The sequence below is a fragment of the Monodelphis domestica genome, chromosome 6, assembly GCF_027887165.1.
Source record: "Monodelphis domestica isolate mMonDom1 chromosome 6, mMonDom1.pri, whole genome shotgun sequence".
Classification (NCBI taxonomy): Eukaryota; Metazoa; Chordata; class Mammalia; order Didelphimorphia; family Didelphidae; genus Monodelphis; species Monodelphis domestica.
In genome coordinates, this window is record NC_077232.1 from 228111465 (window position 1) to 228135166 (window position 23702).

At 36.0% G+C, this 23702-nt stretch overlaps 1 protein-coding gene and 1 long non-coding RNA gene across 3 annotated transcripts in view; one reads left to right on the plus strand and one right to left on the minus strand.

The window, feature by feature from the left end:
• TENM3 (teneurin transmembrane protein 3) overlaps positions 1 to 23702 on the plus strand; it is a 3501974-nt gene that overhangs the window by 1491425 nt on the left and 1986847 nt on the right. The gene's annotated exons all lie outside the window — the stretch shown is intronic.
• The window catches only part of LOC103099096 (uncharacterized), a 64382-nt gene that overhangs the window by 7951 nt on the left and 32729 nt on the right, over positions 1 to 23702 (minus strand). The window lies entirely within an intron of this gene.

Below are 23702 nucleotides of genomic sequence, written 5' to 3' on the forward strand. Positions count from 1 at the left end.
GTTGATGAATCTATGGCACACATGCCAGAGGGGACTGCTCTCCTCCCCCTATCCACCTTTCCTGAGGACATTTTTCACATCACCCACCCCTTTGCCTAGCAGCCCAAAAGGAACACTTCCTCCCTTCCCCATCTGGGGAAGAACAGGGGGCTCACATGCAGTGGGAGAGTTGCAGTTTTTATAGCAAAAGATTCACCATCACTGTTCTAGACCTTCCACTGAACTGAGGGCCTGTGTCTTGCTGTTTGGCTAGAATGTAAAGATTTCTAGTTAATTTCAGCTATCTCAGCTATTTGTAATCAGAAATGATAGCCAATAAATTAATTCTCCAGTGGATAGAACTGGAGTCTAGAATATCTTTTTCAAATATTGCCTTACCTACTTACTAGCTGTGTGTCCCTGAGAAAGTCACTTAATGTCTCTGCCTCATTTTCTTCTTATGCAAAATGTTGAGATTTGGGCTCAGTCAATAATATATCCTTTCAAGCTTGAAATATTTGACCCTTTTGCTACTACTTTATGTTGTTCTCATTATTTAGGAATCATTTGTTTATTTCAATATGAATTGGAATCTATACATGACAATACAATAATGTGAGGAGTTAAGGAACTTCGAAAGAACAAAGCAATATCTGGAGATCATAGGACTTGTTGCTGTCTTTGATGCTGGACTAATTTGTAATGTTTGTAGTATTTGTTCTCATGCTTTATTCATTACATTTCAGTGGAAATAATAATCACCTTTCCTTATTTTTATTTTATTTTTCTTTCAGTATTTTGTAATATGAAGTCTTTCAGCAAGTCAACTCTTAAATAACTACCTATTAGTCTACATTTTTACATACATCTTAGAAACTAAGTTTATTCTATGAATTAGGAACATATTGTAAAGAGGGTAGAGATGACATCCAATACCTCATCTTGATGTGTTCAAGACAATACTATTATATGTCAAACCACAGTGACACAGAGAGAAACTGTGAAGCTGTAGGGATGGAAAATGTCAGGTGGATGCTAAGAGATGAGTTTAAAAGGCCTAAAAAATAATTAGGGCCTTTTTCTTTAGAAGTAAATGGAAATTACAGTGCTTTATAATTGTGAATAAATTTTCAATTCTTTCTAGGTGTATTGTAGCAGTTCCAATAATGACAAATGTAGTTAGAATTAGCATCGTTTTCACATATATTTTTAGAAGTGTTTGATTGTGGCTGCAAACTAACTAAACAATTTCTGTCTTTTAATGAATATTCTCTTCAGATTCACTGACTGGTAAATTTACCAGACCAGCCATATACCATTGTCCCCCAAAGAGGCCAAGGTTAACTATGCCTGAGAGCATTTGCTGTTCTTTATGTTTTTGATGCATCCTTGGAATCAGTTGGAGTGTTATTTGGAAGGCATCACTTAAATATCAAGTCCTGTTCTAGCTTCAGAGAAATTGGCTTCTGTCGATCTAGTGTTTAAAGGAGCCACCCTAAAATATAAAAAAAAAAATATACCAACAATTTGTCTGTCAGCCAAACTTACAATTTTTTTTTCAAGAAAGTTGTTTCAATTATAGGTCATATTAACTTTCCACCAATCACAGATGAGAAATATTCCAGAGACAGATGTCAGAGAAATTTGTTTTAAGATATCATTCCAATGATTTCTATGGTTGATTTTCTTCTTCCAGCCTAGCAGCTTCATATTCTTATTGTAATCAGTTCTACTAATATTTATTAATTTACTAATATTTACTAATTTTCACCCAAGTTTAGAATCATTCCCTTCCTATTCTCATGTCATAGAATCTCTGACTTCATTCAAATTGAATATACTTAGTATTTACTAATGTTCATTCTGTGATGACAAGTAGCATCTATACAGCAGTTCAAATTTTACAGAATGCTTTGCAAATGTCATCTTATTTTATTAACAAAAGACCTGGCAAGTAAGGACTAATATGATTCCAATTTTATAGATGGAGAAACCAAGTTAGGCAGAGGTCAAGTGACTTGCTCAGGATCACACAACTTAGTAAGCCTCTGAAGCTGGATTTGAACTTAGCTCTTCCTTACTCCAGTTTCAAAACTCTAGTTAGTGTATGGATGGCTCCTACAGCTGCCCAAGATGTAGTTCCTTTTTCATTGTTTCTTTAAGGGAGATCTATGGAAATATTTCAGGAGTGAATGTGAATAAAATCATAACTCTATTTTCACTAAATTTAGTTTTCTTTATGGATCCCATGTACTTGTGCATTTAAATACATTCTAGGAAGAATCCAATGGCTTCACTAGTTTGTTTCAAGGTGTCTATATCAAGATAAAGTTAAGATTCCCCTGTATAGTTGAATGTAAGATTTTTGAGGACAGGGAAAATAGTCCCTTAATAAATGATTGATGTAAATTGAGTGCTGCAGATCTGACTGAAAGACCTTCTCTCCCTCCTTTATGACTCCATGTATTGTGTCTTTCAAAATTGTGCTTATTTAGGAGGGCACCTTGATAAAAATTGAACATTTATCAGAGAAATTGTTTAAGAATAGCTGTACTTCAGAGACAAACACACTGTGGTATCATCGAACGTAATGGACTTCTCCATTGGTGGTGGTGTAATGTCCCTGAACAACTTGCAGGGACCCAGGAGAAAAAAACACCATTCATAAGCAAAGGATAAACTATGGGAGTGGAAACACCGAGAAAAAGCAACTGCCTGAATACAGAGGTTGAGGGGACATGACAGAGGATAGACTCTAAATGAACACTCTAATGCAAATACTATCAACAAAGCAATGGGTTCAAATCAAGAAAACATCTAATGCCCAGTGGACTTACGCGTCAGCTATGGGGGGTGGGGGGGGGAGGAAAAGAAAATGATCTATGTCTTTAACGAATAATGCTTGGAAATGATCAAATAAAATATATTAATAAAAAAAAATAAAAAAAAAAGAATAGCTGTACTTCTGGGCAAGGACATCAGTATCCACAGTGCTAGTACCCTTTTGATAGGACCTTCAAGAACGATGGGAGATCTCCATGATGCCTAGAGTTCCTTTTGTAAAATGTTAGTGGAGGTCTTCCATTCCTGATTCAAAATAACTTAAGATATTTACAATTACTATGTTTAAAGAAAGACAATAGTAATTGTAAATATCTTAAGTTATATTCTCTAAACTTCATGAATTCTTTCATTTTTATCTCGTTGGGTTGCTTTTTGATACTTCTGTCCATGTCTGGTACTCTGGATCATGTACAATGAAGCTACTATAATAATACCCCAAATCAGCAAATCTAATAAAGTCTTCTTAGTTGATGGCAGATTTAGGAATGATACATTTAGGATTTTTTTATCTGAGCTTTTTATGTCAGCCAAAGTTTCCTTCTTTCTTTCAAAGAATCTTTCTATTGTGGTAGCCTTTTAATATAAAAATTTTAGACACATCAGTAATAATAAAAATAATTAGTGCTTTATGATAATGTTTAACATTCATTCTCAGATTTGAGTGACCCAACTACTCTGTAAGGTAGATACCAGGGGCATTCTTTTCTTTTTTTTTACAGATCTGCCTTTCACAGATAGTGACTGCATGACTCTGGGCAAGTCACTTAACATTTTTGGTGCTATATGTATATCTCTAATACTAAGGTTCCAACTTTACTTGGTAGAGTGATTTTCTTCACTAGAGAATTTCCTCTGCCATTGAAATCACAGCTCTACTCCCTGTCTTTGTCTCTATTTTATAAATGAGGAAATAAAGGTTCAGAGATAATCAAGTGACTTGTTCACAGTCACACAAATAGTAAGGGTCAGAAGTAGAATTCTAACCAGTTTTCAATGAAATCTTAAGTCACCATTCTTTCCATTATAAGATACTACTGCTAACATACTTTCTCCCCAGCCTCCATTTTATCAGTAGGCTTTAGTGATCTGTCAGTATGCTGTGAAAATATCAGTATTCTTTCCTGTCTTTTCTTTCACTGATAATTATTCTCTGTGACCAATTATTCTGCATATCTTTTGGATAAAACTAGATGTCAAAAAAATTCCAAAGGTTGAACCCTACTTAGTTGAATACATCCAAAGAACTGTGAAATTGGTGAGGATATTCCCTCTACTCCATGCAGATTCTAACCCTTCCATGCTGTATAAGGTCGATAGTATTCCTTTCTCATAACCTCCACTGTATTCATGATGCCCCTGACCTTCTGGATGGTTTTTGGTTTTGACAGAAGACAGAAAATTTGGTTTTGACTTTTGCAAGTACCATCAGAATATATTATCCTTTATCGACTACTGGCATTTGAAGGTCACATTAGCAGAAGCAATGAAACATACCTAGGACTCGTGAATAGAGTGAGTATTCATGCTTCCACTTAATTTGCAAAAAGGGGAAATGTCACTCAACTCCCCTAAATTTTATGTTACTACATCATAATATTTCTAAGGGGAAATATGAAACAAAAATGGAAGCATTTGGCTGTAAATGCCCAATTTCTCTGTATTTCATTTCTGAAGAGTAGGATGTGTACATAATCAGGACTCGAGAATAGAGCCTATTGAATATGCCATCAAAATATTTGTGGATCATTTCATACATTAAGTAATCCTTAGAAAGCATCACAAAATAATCCCTGTAGAGGTTGGGTGGGTCTTGGCTGCCTCTATTTTGATGTTTGGCAGGGGTCAACCATAGTAATCAGATGAAAAATGAAAAAAAGCCTCAATCTCACTTTTTTCCTATTCCAATAAAGACAAAAATCATACCTTGACGGAAGGTAATCTTGAGAAAGAAATACAAACTTTTCTTGTTTCTCTAAAGAATTGAACATTTTTGTCTGCAAATGAAATTAGGTTAGAGAAATGCCTTTTTCCTCTATATCCCTTAGATCAATATCAGAAACATCAAGGATGCTCAGTAAATGTTACTGAACTACTAAGAACTTTTTCTTTCAATATCTGTGGTCATTTCCAAATTATATGGAAAGCAAAGGAACTGTCATAGATTTTGCCTTGGATTGTAGTACTATTCTATTATAATTCAATGTCACATTTTATCTAGCCATTCTTCAGTAAATGAATGTCAGTTTTGTTTCTTTTTCCTTTTTTTCCCTCAACAACCTAAAGAAAAGAACAACTTTGAGTATTTTGCCACTTGTGGGCCATTTGTCTTTGACTCATTTGGGATTTATGCTCATTTCTCCCTCTCAGAGCATACCTCAGTGCTCTATGCATAGTAGGTGCTTAACAAATGTTTGTTAAATGTACATGAACTTGTTAAATTAAAGCCAAGTATAAGAATGGAAATCCCTCTTTTCCTCAAAAACAAAACAAGACAAAAATACCTATGGTTAATGATCCAGAGGAAAAAACATAAACAAGGGCCACAAAAAATAAAAAGAAGTAGTTTTGCCCCAAGAGAAATTCATCATCCCATAAAATGGATAAGGAGTATATCTCGATGGCTAGCTAGCTGGCAAGCTAACTAGCTATACAGACAGACAGATAGACAGACAGACAGACAGATCGATAGATTTTAAACCTCTTTTAATTTCAAAGGTTTAGAACAGGAAGATAGGGGCCATCCTCTCACTCTAGGGTATATCTTATTAGCATGGCGCCAGGTCACCATGAAGGGTTTGCCTCTTCCCTTCCTCTCATATCGTAGGTAGAGATAATAAAAGCTGATGAAGATAGAGGTGATGGAAATGAAGACAAATAATCTAAAGTGTTAAATTTGATTACCCTATATGCCAAGAGGTAGTTTGTTAGTGGAGGAGTAACTTTAAGACCCCGGCAAAATTTTAAGTCAATTCTACCTCAACTTTTATCAGTCTTGCCCTTGTTTTCTCCCATCTTGTGGCAGTCTCTTCTCTTGTTCCTACAATATATTCTGTGTAACTGGGCTATCAAAAAACTTTCCAATATAGTACTACAGGCAGCGCTACCCTATCTATCTCCATGATAAGGCAGCTGGGTGATACAGTGGATAGAGTGCCACACCTGGAGTCAGAAAGAACTTTTGATAAGTTTGAACCAGTTCTCAGACTTACTAGCTATTCGACCCTGGACAAGTCACTTAACCCAGTTGGCCTCATTTCTTCATCCATAAAATGAGCTGGAGAAGGAAATCATAAACTACTCCAGTATCTCTGACAAGAAAACCCCAAAAGGAGTCATGGAGAATCAGATATGATAGAAAACTGACTTAACAAAACCCTTATGATAACCTATGGATAACCAATGCAACAAATTCTTCTTCCTTCACCACTCACATTTTCCTCTGTGTGAACACTCAAGCTTTCTTTCCCAGTGTTGGGAAAGCAATGGGATTAAATCATAGGAATTTGTAGGTTTGTGTCAGTTTCAAACATGTATCTCACTTAATGCTCTCTCCTGAAACAGTTTTATTCTATTCTTATCACATTTTTCCATTTAGTGTTATCTGTTTTCTTCTGCTGATTTTCATGCTGTAATATACAAGGTAGTATATTTTGCATCCTTCCCCTTTAGTTTGGACTTTTCTTCTCTTCTTTCTTTCCTTTTACTTATAGATTCCCACTTCAGTAGCTTTTAGTATTTTTTTCTCTAGCTACTTCTTTTCTCAGGGGATTACCTGCCACATTTGTCTCCTAATAGACCCTGGAATAAGCTTCCCCGATAATTTTCTTTGATTCTGAGAACAAGTATCCCAAACCCTGCTGTCTAACTATTTCTCGGGGCTCAAACTGCCTAAGCTTCCCAGAAAGCAGACAGAACTGACAACAGGAGAAAACCCATTACTACTAGTGTAGTCTTAAAGTTATATTAATAAACTGTATGGTAACTAAGAACCCAGAGTTTTTAATATTACTTGAATAAAGAAAGCAAATAGATAGAGATTAAAGTCTATTTCTAATCTAATTCTATCTATGTCTCTCCACATGGCTATCTCTCTTAGCTGTGGTCCTCCGCTGTCACCACCCAAGGGAATAGAGAGAGTGCACCCCCTGGCACCCCTTCTTTTACCCTTTCTTTTGGCCCAGATGAGTCACCTGTGACCTATATTTGGAGCGTTCACATGACATCCAGTCTCCCAGGACAGGGATGCAGGTCCCACGACCCTGGTGGGGAGGGGGTTCCCTTGACACAGTAGCTTCTCACCCCCAACTCCCCAAAACCAACAGCTATAACATGACCTGTTTGAATATCCAGTTGAAACTGAAAAATGGGAAATGGATAAAGATTCTCCACTCCCTTTTTTAAACCATCACTGTCTAAAAAAGTTGAACTAACATAAAGCAGTTGTCACAGGGAAGAGAAATATAGATTCCCCCCAAATGCATTAGCCAGCAAAGGATTGATCTCCTTGACAAAGGACTTTGTTATTGATAGAGAGTAAAAAGGATTTCTTGGCTATAAAGACTGTATCCACCATGATTGGTGAGGATATTCACACAAGATTAATTTGGAGTCGTTTCTTTTGTCAGTGTAATAATTCTGCTATCTACCCCTACTGCTGATTTTTTAGGGCAGCCCTGGGGAGTCTTCAGAATCACACTAACATTTAACCAAAAAGAAACAAAAGATAACAACCACACAACCTAAATTTGATCATGGCCTGGTTTTAATGGATAGCTACTACACTGGACAAATACTGGATTCCTCATCACTTTATCCAGATAAATGTAAACTTACATGCTATTTCCCCAGAGGTACCTATTCTAGTAATAATACAGATGGGAGATATTTTCTTGGAGGCAATTCACAATGGTAGATTCTAAGCAATTGATGTGGCAGGATACATTTTAAACATTAGAGTCAGAAGAGGAACTGCTATGTGAATTAGGGTTTCTGCCTCCCAGGTTTTTTTAACCCTTAGTTCATGAACTTTTTATAAGAAATACTTTGAGAAAGGTATTTCAACATACAATGTTTTTTTGCTATCCTGTTTATTTTACGTTTTTGCATTAAAATATTATTTTGAGAAGTGCATAATTTCAACAAATTACCAAAGAGATCTACATGGGAAAAAGGTTTTATTTGATCAGAGATTGAATTGTTATAGAGGATATTGCTTCCTTGAGTAAAGCAAAATCTAATATTGATCTTCCCATTACCAAACTATGGAATGATGCTTAGGAATATGGAAAAGAGGAATGGAGGAAAAAGAACTATTTATTAAGCACTTTCCAAATATTGTCTGATTTGATCCTATCAACAACTTTGTGAAGTAAGTGCTAATCTGATTCCCATTTTGCATTTGGCTGAGGTAGACAGATGTTAAGTAATTTGCCTAGGGTCACAGAGCTAGTGTCAAGAAGGGCACCTAGTTGACTCAGTGGATAGAGCCAGGAGGGCCAGGATTCACATGGGACCTTGGATACTTCCTAGCTGTGTGAATGTGGGCAAGTTACTTAACCTCAATTGGCTAGTCCCCCCTACCCCCAACCCCCACCCTGCTATTCTGCCTTGGGGCCATACTTAATAATGATTCTAAGGCACAGGAGTAAAGGTTTTTAAAAAGTGTTTATGGACATATTTGAACTCAAGTCTTTCTGACTATAGGTCTAGGTGGTCTCCACTTCTCCACCTAAAATGGTAGTGTCTTAGATTCATAGCTAAAAGGGGCCTAAGGGGTCATTAGAAACAATATCCTTATTTTATAAATGTAAAAGTCCAGAATCTGGATAGATTAAACAACTTGTTCAGAGCAAGTGAGTAAAGAATAGAGCTTGAATTCCAATTCAGGTCACTCTTTACTTCCTTGCACTGATAGATTAAATACCTCACTATGGACTTGGATTTTTTATTTTTAATCTGGATTGAAAGTCTGAATGTGGATTTTAGTCTTTTAATTTACAGCACAATACAACACAATTCAATTCACATTGATTAAGCACTTTTTAAGTGCCTGGCCCCACACTAAATGATGGGGATACAAAAAGAAAAAAAATAATCCTTGCCCTGAAAGATGGATGGATGGGTGGATGGATAGATAGATGGATGAATAGATATAATTACATGTATTTAAAACAATATGCACATATACATGAATACACACATATATATATATACACACTTTTATCCATACTTTGATCTATTCCTTTATATCTGTATATGTTGTTTCTCCTACTACGGTCTAAATCCATTCTCCCTAGTATGGTTTGTGTCTTAGCATAACGGTGGTAATCAGTGGATAGAACACTGAACCTGGACCCAGGATAACTTGAGGTAAAATCTGGAGTGAGATACTTACTAGCTGGGTGACCCTGGGCAAACCATTTAACCTTTGTTAGCATCAGATTCTTCATCTGTAAAATGAGTATGATAATAGCACCTCCCTTCCAGGGTATCCTCATCTATAAATGAACTGGAGAAGGAAATGCTAATCCACTACAGCATGCTGGCCAAGAAAACCCCAAACATAGTCACAAAGAGTTGGATATGACTGAAATGAGTGATGAGCAAGCTCCCAAGGTTGTTGTGAGGATTGAATGCTATAATCATTGTCAAGTACATAACACAGTGCCTGGCACAGAGTAAGCACCATGTAAATTTTAGCTATTATTGTTATTATACAATTCAAATGTCTATGTAGCATAAATGATACTATATAGCGTATAGGATACTATGTATTATAATGGAGGATAATTTAAGGCTGATAATTATTGTAGTAAATTTAAAGTTACATTTCTTTAAATGTTCATGACAAATGCATGCTACTTTTGGACACTTTCCATGACACTTGAGTATTGAAGTTACTGGACATTGGTCTATTCTGCCCTAAGCTGCTATAGCCCATCTCCAGGGAGAATTCATGTGTCACTCTCCACAGGAGGAACTGGTAAGTAGAGGTCATCCAATTAGTCGTCTTGCCTCCAGGCAGAAGTATACCTAAGCTGTCATCAATTCTTAACAATCTTCAGAGAAGAACACAGTTTCCTATAGTAACATATCCATGTGTTTAGCAAACCCCAGTGTCAAGAAGTTCTTCCTCATATCTACCTTAAAAACACACACACACACCAGATTTTAAGTCCGTCTTCCTTTGTCTGATCCTCAACGTGAAGAATTCTTTCACTAACACTCACATGAGACATTTCATAAATTTGCATTTATACTGTCTCATTGCGTTTTCCATTCTAATTAAAAAAAATCTCTGTTCTTTTCCAGCCCTCCTCACTCCCACATGCTTATTCAGAATAGGATGTTTATGACAGAATGAGAGGAAGAAGGAAGGTGGAGGGGAAATTGGACTTTGTGTTATAGAAGTGGGGGGTTTTGGATTGGTTAACTCCCTTCATGGGGACAGAGCAGAGCAGAAATTCTCTCTCTCTCTCTGTCTCTGTCTCTGTCTCTCTCTGTCTCTGTCTCTCTCTCATTTTACCTGCTACTCTGTCTCTCTGTCTCTCTCTCTGTCTCTGTCTCTCTCTCTGTCTCTGAATTTCTCTCTCTCTCTCTCTCTCTCTCTCTCTCTCTCTCTCTCTCTCTCTCTCTCTCTCTCTCTCTCTCTTTCTCTCTCTCTCTCTCAAAATTGTCAAGCGGCTACAGAGACCTTGAACAACTTTATCTTGGCCACCCAGATAATATGTGATAGACAGGATTTCAACACAGATCTTCTTGAATCCAAGGACTGATATTCAACTACTCTTCACCCAAGATCCTTAATATGAGTTTCTTAATTGGATTGAAATCTTTCTATTTCTTTTCATTTTTGTTGATTTATTTGCTTCTCATCTTTAGAAAAGTACATTTCATGTGCTTTATTTACAATCACTTTCTTCAATATTATCCTTCCCATTAAATCTTCAAACACCCCCTAGCTCTTTGTTAGCAATTCCTCCCCCTTTTTATGAGCTCCTGAGGACATTTTTCACATCATTCATCCTTCTGCTCAGCAGCCCAATGGGAGCACTTCCTCCTTCCCTTCTCTGGGGTAAGGGAGTGGCTCATATTTGGCATGAGGGTTGTAGATTGGGCTCTTGGTCTCTAAAAGGTTAGCTATCACTTCCCTAGCTACTTATAGCAGATCATTTTAAAATAATTGCCACTTCCTAAATCCTCAGATGCTAAAAAATTCCTCAATAATATGTGACCTGATTTTTAAAAATTTTAAATATTTGTTCCATTCAGACTTATAAAATGTCAGTCACTGTCATTTTCGTATCTTAGCATGATTCCTCTCTAGGGAGACTTTGATATGTTAATAATATTCAAAATATATTATTTTAGTATTGTCCACTTCTGTGGAAGAGTGAAAGAAATTTTAATAGATATTTAAGATATTGACTAAACTGGGAATAATTAATTAGTTTTGGGGGTAAGGGGACAGGAAAGCAAGCTTTATATGGAGAGACAGCAAGATATAGTAGCTGCCTAGGAAGAGCTAGATTCAAGTTTGGCCACTGATAGATGCTGCTGTGATCCTGTGTAAGTTATTTAATCTCTTATGGTGCCCAGGTAACTCTCTAAGATTATAAAGATCTTCAAGGTTGCAGGGAAGTTCCATATCAACATCTAGCATCAGTGAAATCCCAGGTAAGATTTTTACAAATGATTTTCTGTCACCTCCCTAAAGTGTGCCTACATTTTTGGTTGAAAATTACATTTAAGAGAGAAGACCTTCTGGAGGGAAGAATTAACTATTTGCAATTAACTATGCTCCATTCTACAGCGGTAAGTTCAGTACCATCCTTAGAAACGGTCTTGTAACACATTCTGTGATTCTGTAGGCATTATTGTCACTATTCTATTTTTGAAAAGAGAACATTCTTGAAAGAACTTTCCTTCTTTTCTTCCTTCCTTCCTTCCTTCCTTCCTTCCTTCCTTCCTTCCTTCCTTCCTTCCTTCCTTCCTTCCTTCCTTCCTTCCTTCCTTCCTATGATTGATTTGCCTGCCCATTTCTGTGTGAATTGGGCTTATTTTGGAACATGAAAACTTAGGATAGCCACTATCTGATTCACCTTTTAGCTATGGAGATGATTTTTCCTTCAAATTTTTTAAGCCTTTTCCTTTCTATCTCTGCCTTAAAAAATATATTGCAATCTTTTATCTGAGAAGATTTATTTGGTGGTGATAATTCCAAACATGTGCTTGTTTTAGTTTGTAACCATTGTTGGACCTGAAGAAATGTCAGCTTCCCACCCTGAGGCCAGATCATCTAAAGATGCCCATAGCCTGGGCAGATGCTAAAAATGTCTAGGGATAATAGTTTTGTGATAAGAAAAATGTTTGCAAGGATCAGGAGGCACATTCCAAAGAGATCAAGCCAAAGGGACTGTGACATTTCTGTCCAGTTAGTGTACGTGAGGAGGAAGCCCTCCCAGAGTGACCAGTGGGACACTAGACTCCTCTTTTCAGGGGACAAAGTACAGGGGCGAGAGGCAGATTCCAAATGAGCCCACTTCTGCACAACCACAGGGGAAGATAACCTGATTAAGGAAAGAGGGCAAGGAGGGAAAGTTCTGCCCTGGCATTTCAGTTAGCTGCCACTGTCTATAACTAGGCTGGTATTTACCAGAGGAACCAGCAGAGGGCAAAGTTTCCCTGCCACATTAAGGAATTCTCCCCTCATTTCTCATTCTCCTATTCCAGTCCACAGTATTCTTAAAAACTCTAAACTCTTGTGTGTGTGTGTGTGTGTGTGTGTGTGTGTGTGTGTGTGTGTGTGTGTGTGTGAGAGAGAGAGAGAGAGAGAGAGAGAGAGAGAGAGAGAGAGAGTTGAAATCAACTCCATGCCAATTGCTCTTTTTTATTCTTTGTCAGGATTGACTTTCCAATTTGTAGTGGAAAACCTAAGACTCTTGAAATCATTTGTGTCACATGGAAGCACTAACATAGCTATTCAAAGCCTACTGAATCATTTGGCTACTTTTCAAGTCGGATTCTGTTAGAATAACTAGAAACCTCTGGGGTACTTTTGTAGGGTGGCATTTGGTATCTGGGCAGATTTTCTCTTGGGATGTCTATAATCCCTTACCTGCATTCTATCTAGATGTTCCCTGAGAATGATGCCTGAAAAAGTAAATTTTACTCTATGGTAAACAACTTTATGATTATTTGTAAAATCATTTTATGCATTTTGTTTTGCACATTCTAAAAACCATACAATACATATAATATTATTTTTATTATTAATTAAAAGTGAGTATGAAAATGGGCAAATCATTTAATATTTCTGGGTTTCTACTCCATCTGGGCAACTTAGTGGCACAGCAGATAGAGGGTTGGGCCTGGAATCAGGAAGGCCTGAATTCAAATCTGTCTTAAGACACTTATTATCTGTGTGACCTGGGAAAATCATTTAATTCTGTTGGCCTTAGTTTCTTTATGCTAAAATGAACTGGAGAAGAAAATGGCAAACCACTGTAGTAGCTTTGCCAAGAAAATCCCAAAAAGAGTTCATGAAGAATAAAACAGGACTCAAATGACTGAATAACAATATATCATCTATAAAATAAGAGGGTGGCTGTAGTGGTAGGTATAATCTGGGCTTCATTAACTTGGGTTTTAAATATTTTTATGATTGCATTTAAATAAAATTGGTTTCCTTGGTAGGCTTATGCATTTTATTTTATGTATTTAAAAATTGAGAAGGTATCCTTAAGCTTTTGCAGTTGCCAAAGAGGATCTATGGATAAAAAGAATAAAGACTCCTAGCCTAGATTATTATTATTTTTACACCCTTATGTTATATCTTTAGAATCAATACTGTGTGTTGGCTCCAAAGCAGTAGAGTGGTAAGGACTAGGCAATTAAGGGTTACATGACTGGCCCAGGGTCACACAGCTAAAAAGTATCAGAATCCAGATTTGAACCAAGGACATCTTGTCTCTTTCTCCTGGCTCTCAATCCACTGAGCTACTCATGGGATAGCTTTTTTTTTTTAATTTAATTTTATTTTATTTTTAGGCAATGGGGTTCAAGTGACTTGCCCAGGGTCACACAGCTGGGAAGTGTCTGAGGCCAGATTTTGAACCTAGGACCTCCCATCTCTAGACTGGCTCTCAATCCACTGAGCTACCCAGCTGCCCCCTGGGATAGCTTTTTTAAAGGAACCTTCTACTACCTATTAAATTCTTTGAATTTCTAAGACTTAGGAGTTATTAGAGGACAGACTCAAGAGCAAGTAGGGAATAACCATCTAGTCCAACCTCTTCATTTTTTAGAGTACCAAACTAAGACCCAGAGATTTAAAGTGATTTTCCCAAGGTCACAGGAGCAATAAAAACCCTGGAAGATGCTGCAGTCAGTCTCTGCCTTTGATTTTTAACTTAGCAGAAGTAATTGGATCTCGTTGCACACTTTTTATTATGCCTTTAGAGATACTGATGGAAGGTAAATTGCCCACTGTAATATGTATACCTATTTAAATAGAATAACAGAGTGAAATAGCCAACACCAAATATGAGTGCAGCCATTCCAATGGTAGACATTTTTAGACTTCCTCAAACTCTTAAGCCTTATAATCAACTTCTCTTTTTTTTGTTTCTTTTGTATTGTTTTTCCTCCCCATATATATGATGCTTTGTTGTAGAATAAAGACCCTTAACCTGGGTAATTGTAAGGAAGAGATATGGAAATGTGTCTCTGGCCATTTTATATGTCCTGTCTTCTAATGATCCTCATTTTATCCCTCCGGGCTCAAAGGCTTCCCAGGTTTCCATTAAAAGCCCAAAGAATGAGCAGCCCATCCCAATTGGATTCAGTACAGGAAGGAGAAGCCAATGGATGCCCTGATACTAGCCTCAGCAGGTGGTTTTCCATAATCACACAGACTACAGGAGCCTTCACTGCTGCTATTGGTTTTTTAAGCAAAACAAAACCGGTGAATAAATGTAAAAACCTCTTTCCTAAAGAGCTTTCTTTCAAAGAGATACCTGGGCAGGCATGTATTAGCCTAAAGCCAATGTTTAAAACCTTCTGAAAATGGTATTTATGATAAAGCAAGTATCATCCTCACCACAGTGTTACTCATGAGGTAAGCGCTGCTTCTGTGAGAACCGCATGACAACTGAGGCTTAAAGAGACGTTTTTATTTGCTGGATGTGATAGCGGTCCTTTGGGATAAGCGTCCAACTCTTTCTATTTTTCCTTCCTGGCCAGAGTATCGTTAAGCTGACACAGGTAGGGGGTTCTGAGCTATACAGATTAGAGGGTGAGTTTATGCACCTGGATGTCAACTATTGGCCTTCAGTAGTCAGTTCTAAATGTGCTTTTGTGAGTATGTAGTAAAATTCAATCTGGTTTTCAATTCCAAATTAGGGATGGATGGAGATCAGGTTGGGACATAAACATCTTGACAATCTGAAGTCATTGTCTAAGGGTGGGAACATTTGCTCAGCTTTCTTCCCAGTCAGATATGGTTAGGTCAGCTGATTAGACCTGGAGAGTTAGAAGGTCAAGATGAAGGTTTCAAATTCCCTTTGTGGCCAGTTAAACCCATAGGGATGGGGAAAAATAAATCATTCTACACATAGAAATTTAAACCTTTACTCTGCCAAAGAGACATTTCTGTCTGACGATTTAGGTGGTAGGGAAGGGATCAGTACCAGAAATGCTAAGGATATCAAAGTGAACGTATTCAATGCTAAACTCCTTCTGGGGAAGAATTGTGTTTATTTGGTTTAATTTAGTTGAGTTAAGGAAAATTTAGTAAACCTGTTATATAAAAGGAACAGTGCTAGGCCCTTAAGATATAAAGACAAAATTTTTAAAAATAGCCTCTATCCTCAATGAGCATACATGAGAGTAATTACCATTATTTGTTATATATTTATTCAGTCAGTTCCAGTTGTGTTTGACTCTCCATGACTTTTCTTGGGATTTTCTTGGCAGAAATATTGGAGTGGTTTACCATTTCCTTCAACATCTCATTTTATAGATGAGGAAAATGAGAAGAAGAGGGTTAAATGACATGTCTAGGGGTCACAGAGCTAGGAAGTATCTGAGGCTGGATTTGAATTGAGCACTCTATTTGCTACTCACACTAGCTGCCTTTGCCTTGCATATAATAGGTTCTAAATATATATTGATTTACAAAGGACTATGAAATATTTCATATTCTTCACCTTTTATTGTTTGCTTCACAATGTCTTTCTTTCTTATTTTAAGTACTTTTCTAAAAAAAAATTTTGGTACCAAGTAACAAAATGTATGAGAATGATGAATGAAGATACATATCATTTACACTAGAGAAATATTTGTGGAGGAAATAAAGTAGAGAATAGTATACTTCAATCTGCATTCAAACTCTATTAATTCTTTCTATGACTTTGGGTAGCTTTTTTCCATCATGAGTTCCTTGGAGTTGACATGGATTCTTATATTGCTGATAATAGTTAAGTCATTCACATTGGATCATCATACATGGTTTCTGTTACTGTATACATTGTTATTCTGTTCTGTTTACTTCCCTTTGCATCTCTTAATATGTCATTATAGGTATTTTTTGTGATCTTGTTTATCATTTCAAATGGCACAACAGTATTCCATTACAATCAAACATCACAACTCCATCAACAGTGTATTTATATCTCCATTTTCCACCCCCTCCCAACATTTATTTTCCTTTTTGTCATATTAGCCAGTCTGATAGGTATGAGGTGACACCTCAGAGTTGTTTCAATTTTCATTTCTCTAATTAATAGTGATTTGGAGCATTTTTTCATATGGCTAAAGATAGTTTGAATTTCCTCATCTGAGAATTACCTATTCATATCCTTGACCATTTGTGAGTTGGAGAATGCTTTGAATTCTTATAAATTTGACTCAATTCTCTATATATTTGAGAAATGAGGTCATTATCAATTTTATTTGCCCAAGTCATTTGCTTAGTAATCCTCTTTATAAATGTTGAGACACTGAACATTATTAGCTTCATCCCAGAAGTTATCTGTTTCAGAATCATCAGTGCTCATGTCAATATGTTAGCATTCCCTCTATCCCTCTCTCTTTCTCTCTTTCTCTCTCTGTCTCTCTGTCTCTGTCTCTCTCTCATTTTCTGATTTTGGTTTTATAACCATAAATACTTAGCAATAATCCAGCAAGATATATATTATGATTTGGACATGATAAAGCCATGATCTGTTGATTCTTTCATTTTTTCCCCTCATCTAGCACCTACAATTGCAGTGTTATTAGTTGCATGTGATGAATGCTTAATAAACACTTGTTGAAGGTTGCATTGAATACAGTCCTTGTTCAAAATATTTTATTGTTTCTCTATTCAGAATGAAATTAAATTATTTTAATTTTAAGTACAAGCCTTTTCAGAGTCTCTTTCCAGACAATGTCTTTGTTCTACTGTTTTGTGCATGAACATGTTGGGCAGGAATTCCAACTGGTCTGGTCAACTCATTGTTCCTTAAGCATGTATTTTGCATACCTAGCTTTTGTTTCATCATTTGGATTCTCCTTTTTCTGAAGTGAATATGATAGCTCTTCTTAATCATCTATACAAAGTTCATGAGATTTAAAGGACCCTATACTCTTGTTCCCACATGTTTTTCCAGACTTATTTTGTATTATTATCCTTGAGGCATATTGTATTCCTATCAAATTGGTCAATAGAGCTCTAGGTTAACTTCACTTATCATTTCCTGACTGTGTATACACACAAACCATCCCCTTTGCCTGCTATGAACTATCTCCAAAATTTTGGTTAGCAAAATCATTTTCTTCATTCAGGGCTTCCATTGTGGAGCCACTTCCATTATGAAGTCTTTAGCCTCCAAACCCCACACCAAAGTGTCATTTTTCTCCCTCAAGATTCACTAGAGCACTTTGTTTCTCTCTTTTATCTTGGAATTTTCTGATTTTTATAATTTAAAAAAATATATTTATCTATATATATTTTGGAAAGTCCCCCTCTCCACTCCCCCATGAAAATAGAATATAAAATTTCTGACAGTCCCATAGTGATGTCTTTCTCTTGGTATCCCCAGCACCTAAAATAATGCCTTATATATTATAGGTACCCAATTAATGAACAAACTTCTCTAGCTTTGGAAATAGGGATAGTCAATATTGTGATAAAGTATTTCTAAGCCTAAAAACCAAGATAGAAAATGTTTTTCAATTTGATTATGGAGATGTATGAACTATTAAAGAGTTCAGATTTTATCCAACACCTCTTTTCAATGAATTCAATGACATTCTAACAAAATAGCTAGGTTTTCATAATACTTATCGTGATTCATATATTTTCTCATAGCCAAGGCTTTTGTGAGAAATCACATGCATAAAAATGTTAATAATGTCTTAAAGCTGAGTATATCTTTAAATATATAGTGACCAAGAGATATGTTATTATTATAAAACCTTTGGCAAAGCTATTTCCTATTATCCATTTGAAAATCACTGTTACATAAATTTTCATCTTGATTTCTTTGAGTTATTTAGTGGTAAAAATTTCTAATCTTTCCCCCCCTTATGATTCATTCTAGTAGCAGTAGAAGACAGCACAAACTCTAAAATATAGGACCATTAAATTACCATTATGGGCTTTTTTTTGATTCATGGACTTATCACACTATAACTAGAGGGCTTGTTGCCATTAATGTACCTATACTGTGAAAAGAATGTGTAGGAAACATGAAAATCAAGAGCTCTGTACGAAAAAGTCATTAGCACAATTATATTTCCATTTCAGAATTTTGTGATTAAGTGCATGAACCAAAAAATAACTACTATCTACCTTGTCATTAATATACCTGCTTAATGAAGTATGTCTAAAGTATTACTCTACTTTTAATTCTCCAGTTTATTTAGTCCAAGGGAAAAATAATTTCTGATTATAGCATGTGCCTAGTAGCCTAGCATTAAAGTATTGTGGTTTCCATTTAACTATTTGATGTTAACTTTGTATTAAACAAGATGGTATTGAAAATGGAATGTGTACAACCCAATTTCTTGTATTGTTGACTATAATTTGAAGACGTGCCTTGGAAAGACCTGGGACAGATCAGTATAGTTCATAATGATTAGTTATGCGTTACTGGCTAAAACCTAAAAGGACATCACACTAAAAATATGCAAAGTCAAGACACAATCACAGGATGGATCTCCAAATGACTCCTTCCTACAGCCAACTACCAAAAAGTATCAGTAGAGAGGAAAAGCATCAGAGAGGCATTTTATAACAGGATAAAGGGAAGAAGAATTTGTTTCTGAATTTAAGGAGAAAAGTATTATTTCTCAGTTCCCAGTGAGCTTTATCCTTGAGCTAACAAGACTGGCAAATGGATGATTTTAGTAAGGTTTTTTGGTACTCATTAATAACTTTCAAATTATGTATACCAAGCTAGGAAAAAAGGCTAAATGGTACTGTGCCTATTTTATATGTGAAAAAATAGAGATGTTTACCTCTATACCTGTTATACATTAATTAACTTTCTATGATACCCTAAGTCAGTTTTGGCAAAGTATTAGCATGAGGGCCAAGCTGGCATGGGGGACCTACTCCTTTCCCCCTTTTCTCAGCACCCAAGAACATTTTTGTATTTGCCACCCTTCTTTCCAGCCACCCAAAGTGAGCTCTTCCTCTGTCTACTCTCTGGGGTAATGTTGGTGGCAGGGTGGGGGTTGGGTGGGGTTCACAGTCAACTTAAATTCTAGTTTGGGTACATGAACTTTGAAAACTTTTGCCAACCCTGCCCTTTGTTATATAGTATATATTCCCTATATAAGATGTGTATGTCTACATTGGGCATATTGATGAGCCTTTCTGGGTGGTATTGAAGCTTTCTCTGGAATCTTTCCTTCTCTGTTTCCAAGGGATAATTTAGTTTCCTACTTGAAGAGAGTTAAGAGATGGGGACAAGAGATAGGTCACTAATACTCCTGTGGAGTGGTATCAGACTAGAATTATAACTATATACTCTACAAATATTGCTGGTTTAGGGGCATGGATTATTTATTTTTTATATTGAAAAACTCAAGTGTCTCTAACAGCTCTGGAAGCTTTCCCTTAAATCCTAAGGCTACATATTCCATACTTGATTGCTTCCCACAAAATGGTAGTTATACAAACTGGCACAAATAGTGAATAATGAGGAAATTCATTTGTCTTAGCAGATAGGAAATAGAAATCAGAAAAGTCTTACAGATTAAAATATAATAGAAAATGCTGAGTGAATAATCTCTCTCATTTGGAGTGAAATATCTCATCTTAACCAAGTGAAAAGCCACATTTTCACCCCTGATGAAATTCCTGGAAGTTTCTAAGAAGATAAGTTAAAAATCAGAGACATATTAAGTTGCCCCAGAAAGTGAAATAGTAGCAGAAATAAAGTTGTAATAGCTCTGATTTCCAAAGCTTTTATGACAACTTTGCCCTCCTTTCAGGAATTCACTAAATCAGCATCCACTACATCACCAATACTGCCTCAGCCATTGCACACAAAACCATTAGAACTTGAAGACCAGATTACAATAGTATAGTTAGTGGAACCAGCACCAGATCTCTAGAGTCTAAAGCTTTTTCCTCTGCTTTCTTCCTTTTTCTCAGTGTTCGCTAGGAAATGGATTGAGTAGCCCAGCATTTTTAGTTGCTCAGAAGTATGTTGAATCTTTCCTCATAGAATCATTAAAATATTATAAAGGAAAAGAAGAAAGAAATAAAGAAAGAAAGAAAGAAAGAAAGAAAGAAAGAAAGAAAGAAAGAAAGAAAGAAAGAAAGAAAGAAAGAAAGAAAGAAAGAAAGAGAAAGAAAGGTGAGGAAGAGCAGAAAAAAGGAAGAAAAGAGAAAAAATTAAAGTGTTTAAAAATTATTTCTAATCAAATTCACAAAATGCTTTGAGACCTCACAAAATCTCTTGATTGATAGGGTGAACTCCTGGGCAGGTGAATTTAGCAAATCAAAGATGGATACATTTCATTTTCACTCACTCACACTATATAACAAAAGCATAAACTGAGAATGTAGTTAAAATGATTATATCTTTGTCCAATAGACCATTGTTTAAAATGTGGTAACCAGTAAGCAAAACTTATAAATAGTGAAGAAAACGAGGAAAATAAAGCTTGCAGCATGTTAATCAGGAGTAAAACAAAGGAGGTTAATGGAGGCTGGAAGAGATTCACCATTGTTTCAGTGAATTCTGTGAAAAGCCAGAATTTCTCTACTGGATTTTCTTGATAAGCAAGGGAAAAAGAAAAAGTTGCCTCCACTACAAGGGTTAAAGTTAATCTCCTGGGAAGAGTCCTCTCTCTGCTACAGCAGTGACCATGGCTGTTATGATGTCTCTACAACTCCTTTCCTCATGCTTCATCAAGAGGTTTTTGAAAGTCCCATTGTACAAGAAACCGCTACCCTCCAGGCCAGATCTCATGATACAATTTTTCTCTTCTCATCTTGGAATAAATACAACTTTCAGGAACTGTAGTGACTTGGGCCCCCTCGGGACCAGCAAGGCCAAGCATTTCCAGAAGATCTGTTACAATGGGTTAAAAAGAGAAAAGATCATCTAAGCCATCCTTTTAATTTTCACATATAACAAAACTGAGGCCAAAAACTGTACAGATGGCCAATAATTCTCAAACCCAGCTCTTCTTTCACATATTCCCATTATATCATACTCTTCCTTATAAGTGACTGAGCCAAGGTTACCCAATGAGGTAATAGCAATGCTATCAATAAGAAACAAAATGGATTCAGAAGTCCATGACAGCTTTATGAATTGGAACCACTCTAAAAGATAAATGGAAAAAATTAATATTATGTACTCTTGGTAATTAGTTCTTACCTTTTCCTAGGAGAAAATATTAAATTCCCTAAGGAAAATATTGCATTTTCATTCTTGTCTGTTGTATAGACTTCAGGTGCATTTGGACAATTATTGTAATTCTTTTTCCCTTGCCTCTTCTTTTTCCCCTGCTTTACTCATGATGCTCACTGGGAAACAGTCATTTTTTTTCCACCCACTGTTTCTTTTATACCTAGGATTCCATATATTATCTTGGAATCATAAGTAGGTTCTAAGGCTCCCCACATGTCCAGCTCATCAGGTGTTAGAGCAAATGTTAATGTTAGTATCCTTGTTCTTTTGGAGAAATGATGATGTGCCAAAATGCTAGCAAGTTGAAAGTGCTTAGATATGCAGAACTAAATATTTTTTTGCAAGGATAGCTCTCCCTTTAAATCTTATCCATAGCACTTTTTCTTTCTACATCTATCAGGCAGTAATTTTCCAGTAGAAATACAAATCCTAAAATGCATTCATTCATTATACTAGCTACCCTGAAATCAAGATCCAGTTCTAACCCAACAGATTATGGAAAGTTTTCTTTTGCCTCATAATGGAGGTCTCTGCCCTACTTATTTTTCTACAATTCCATATTGGCAGAAAAAAAATCTGTCCTTAGGCATTTTTGCCTTTCTACATACTTTTCTGAATCAGGTCAGTGGGTAAAATATAAGAAAAGACTTTTATTTCTTTTTTTTTCTATTCTGTACTTTGAAAGATGGAGGATATATAGTTTCTTGCCTAAAGTTAATTTTGTAATTGTTTCCAACTTAGATGGGGAATAAAAATCACTGTTTTGAAATTCCCCAATACATAATAATACATTGAAACCACCATGCCCTTTGGGTGACTCATTGATGTAGTGGTGTAACTTGGCAGAGTCTATAAAATGAACTTGAGAATTTTTGTAGTGAAAACTTAGGTCAAGCAGATTTCCTACTAAATGAGAAATAAGCAGCCAGAAGAATGTTTCTAATGTATATAGAACTAGCCATGTCATACTCTCTTGGTCCAAAATCTTCTGTGCCCCGCATCACACAAAGCATAAAAACAAGCATCTTAGTTTGATATTGTAGGTCTTCTACATTCTGGCTTCAGCTTGTCTTTTCAAAATTATTTCACAATATTCCCCTCTTACTGCCTATTTTAAATCAGTAAATCAGTAGACTGATGGACCTGCATTCAAGAAACTCTTGGTCCACATCTCTCCTTATATACTAGCTGTATGGATCTGAGCAAGTCACTTATTCTCTGTCTCAGTTTCCTCATGTGTAAAATGAAGATTATGTTAATAGCACCAACGTTCCAGGATTGTTTTGGCGATGAAATGAGATTATATTTGGAAAGTACTTTACAAATCTGATGTTTTTATAAATGTTAGCTATCACCATTAATTAGTAGTAGTAGTAGTAGTAGTAGTAGTAATAGTAGTAGTAGTAGTAGTAGTAGTATCTAAACCATTATACAGTCTATTTCCTAAATTCAAGTACTCTGTAAACTTTAGGTACTTTATAAATGCTATTACTATTATTATTATTTCCAACCCACACTACAAACTTTCTCCTAACCTCAGTATGCAGTCCTTCTCCTCTGCACACGCATATAGTAGACTGTCCACCATGTCTAAAATGCATTTCCTCTGTCTTTATATTGGCCAAAATTATGCTCTTCCTTCAAGTCTCTTTCGTTCTCAAAATTTTCCTTTAATCTTTTATCTTATTTCTCCCTTTAACAAATTACACAATTCTATACAATATACTTTTCCCTGTACATATCACAACACTCCTCCTAAAAAAAGAAGAAAATGAAAGCTTCTTGAGGTCAAGACTTAAATCATTTTTATCTGTGAATATCCATATAATATATGATACAGAATTGTCATTCAGATTCATGGAATTACTATCAAATGCATTTTCCAACCTGACACAATATGGAGCAAGTCCTATATGGGGGTCATTGAGTACATGAGGAGTTATGGGAAATATTTTCTAATAA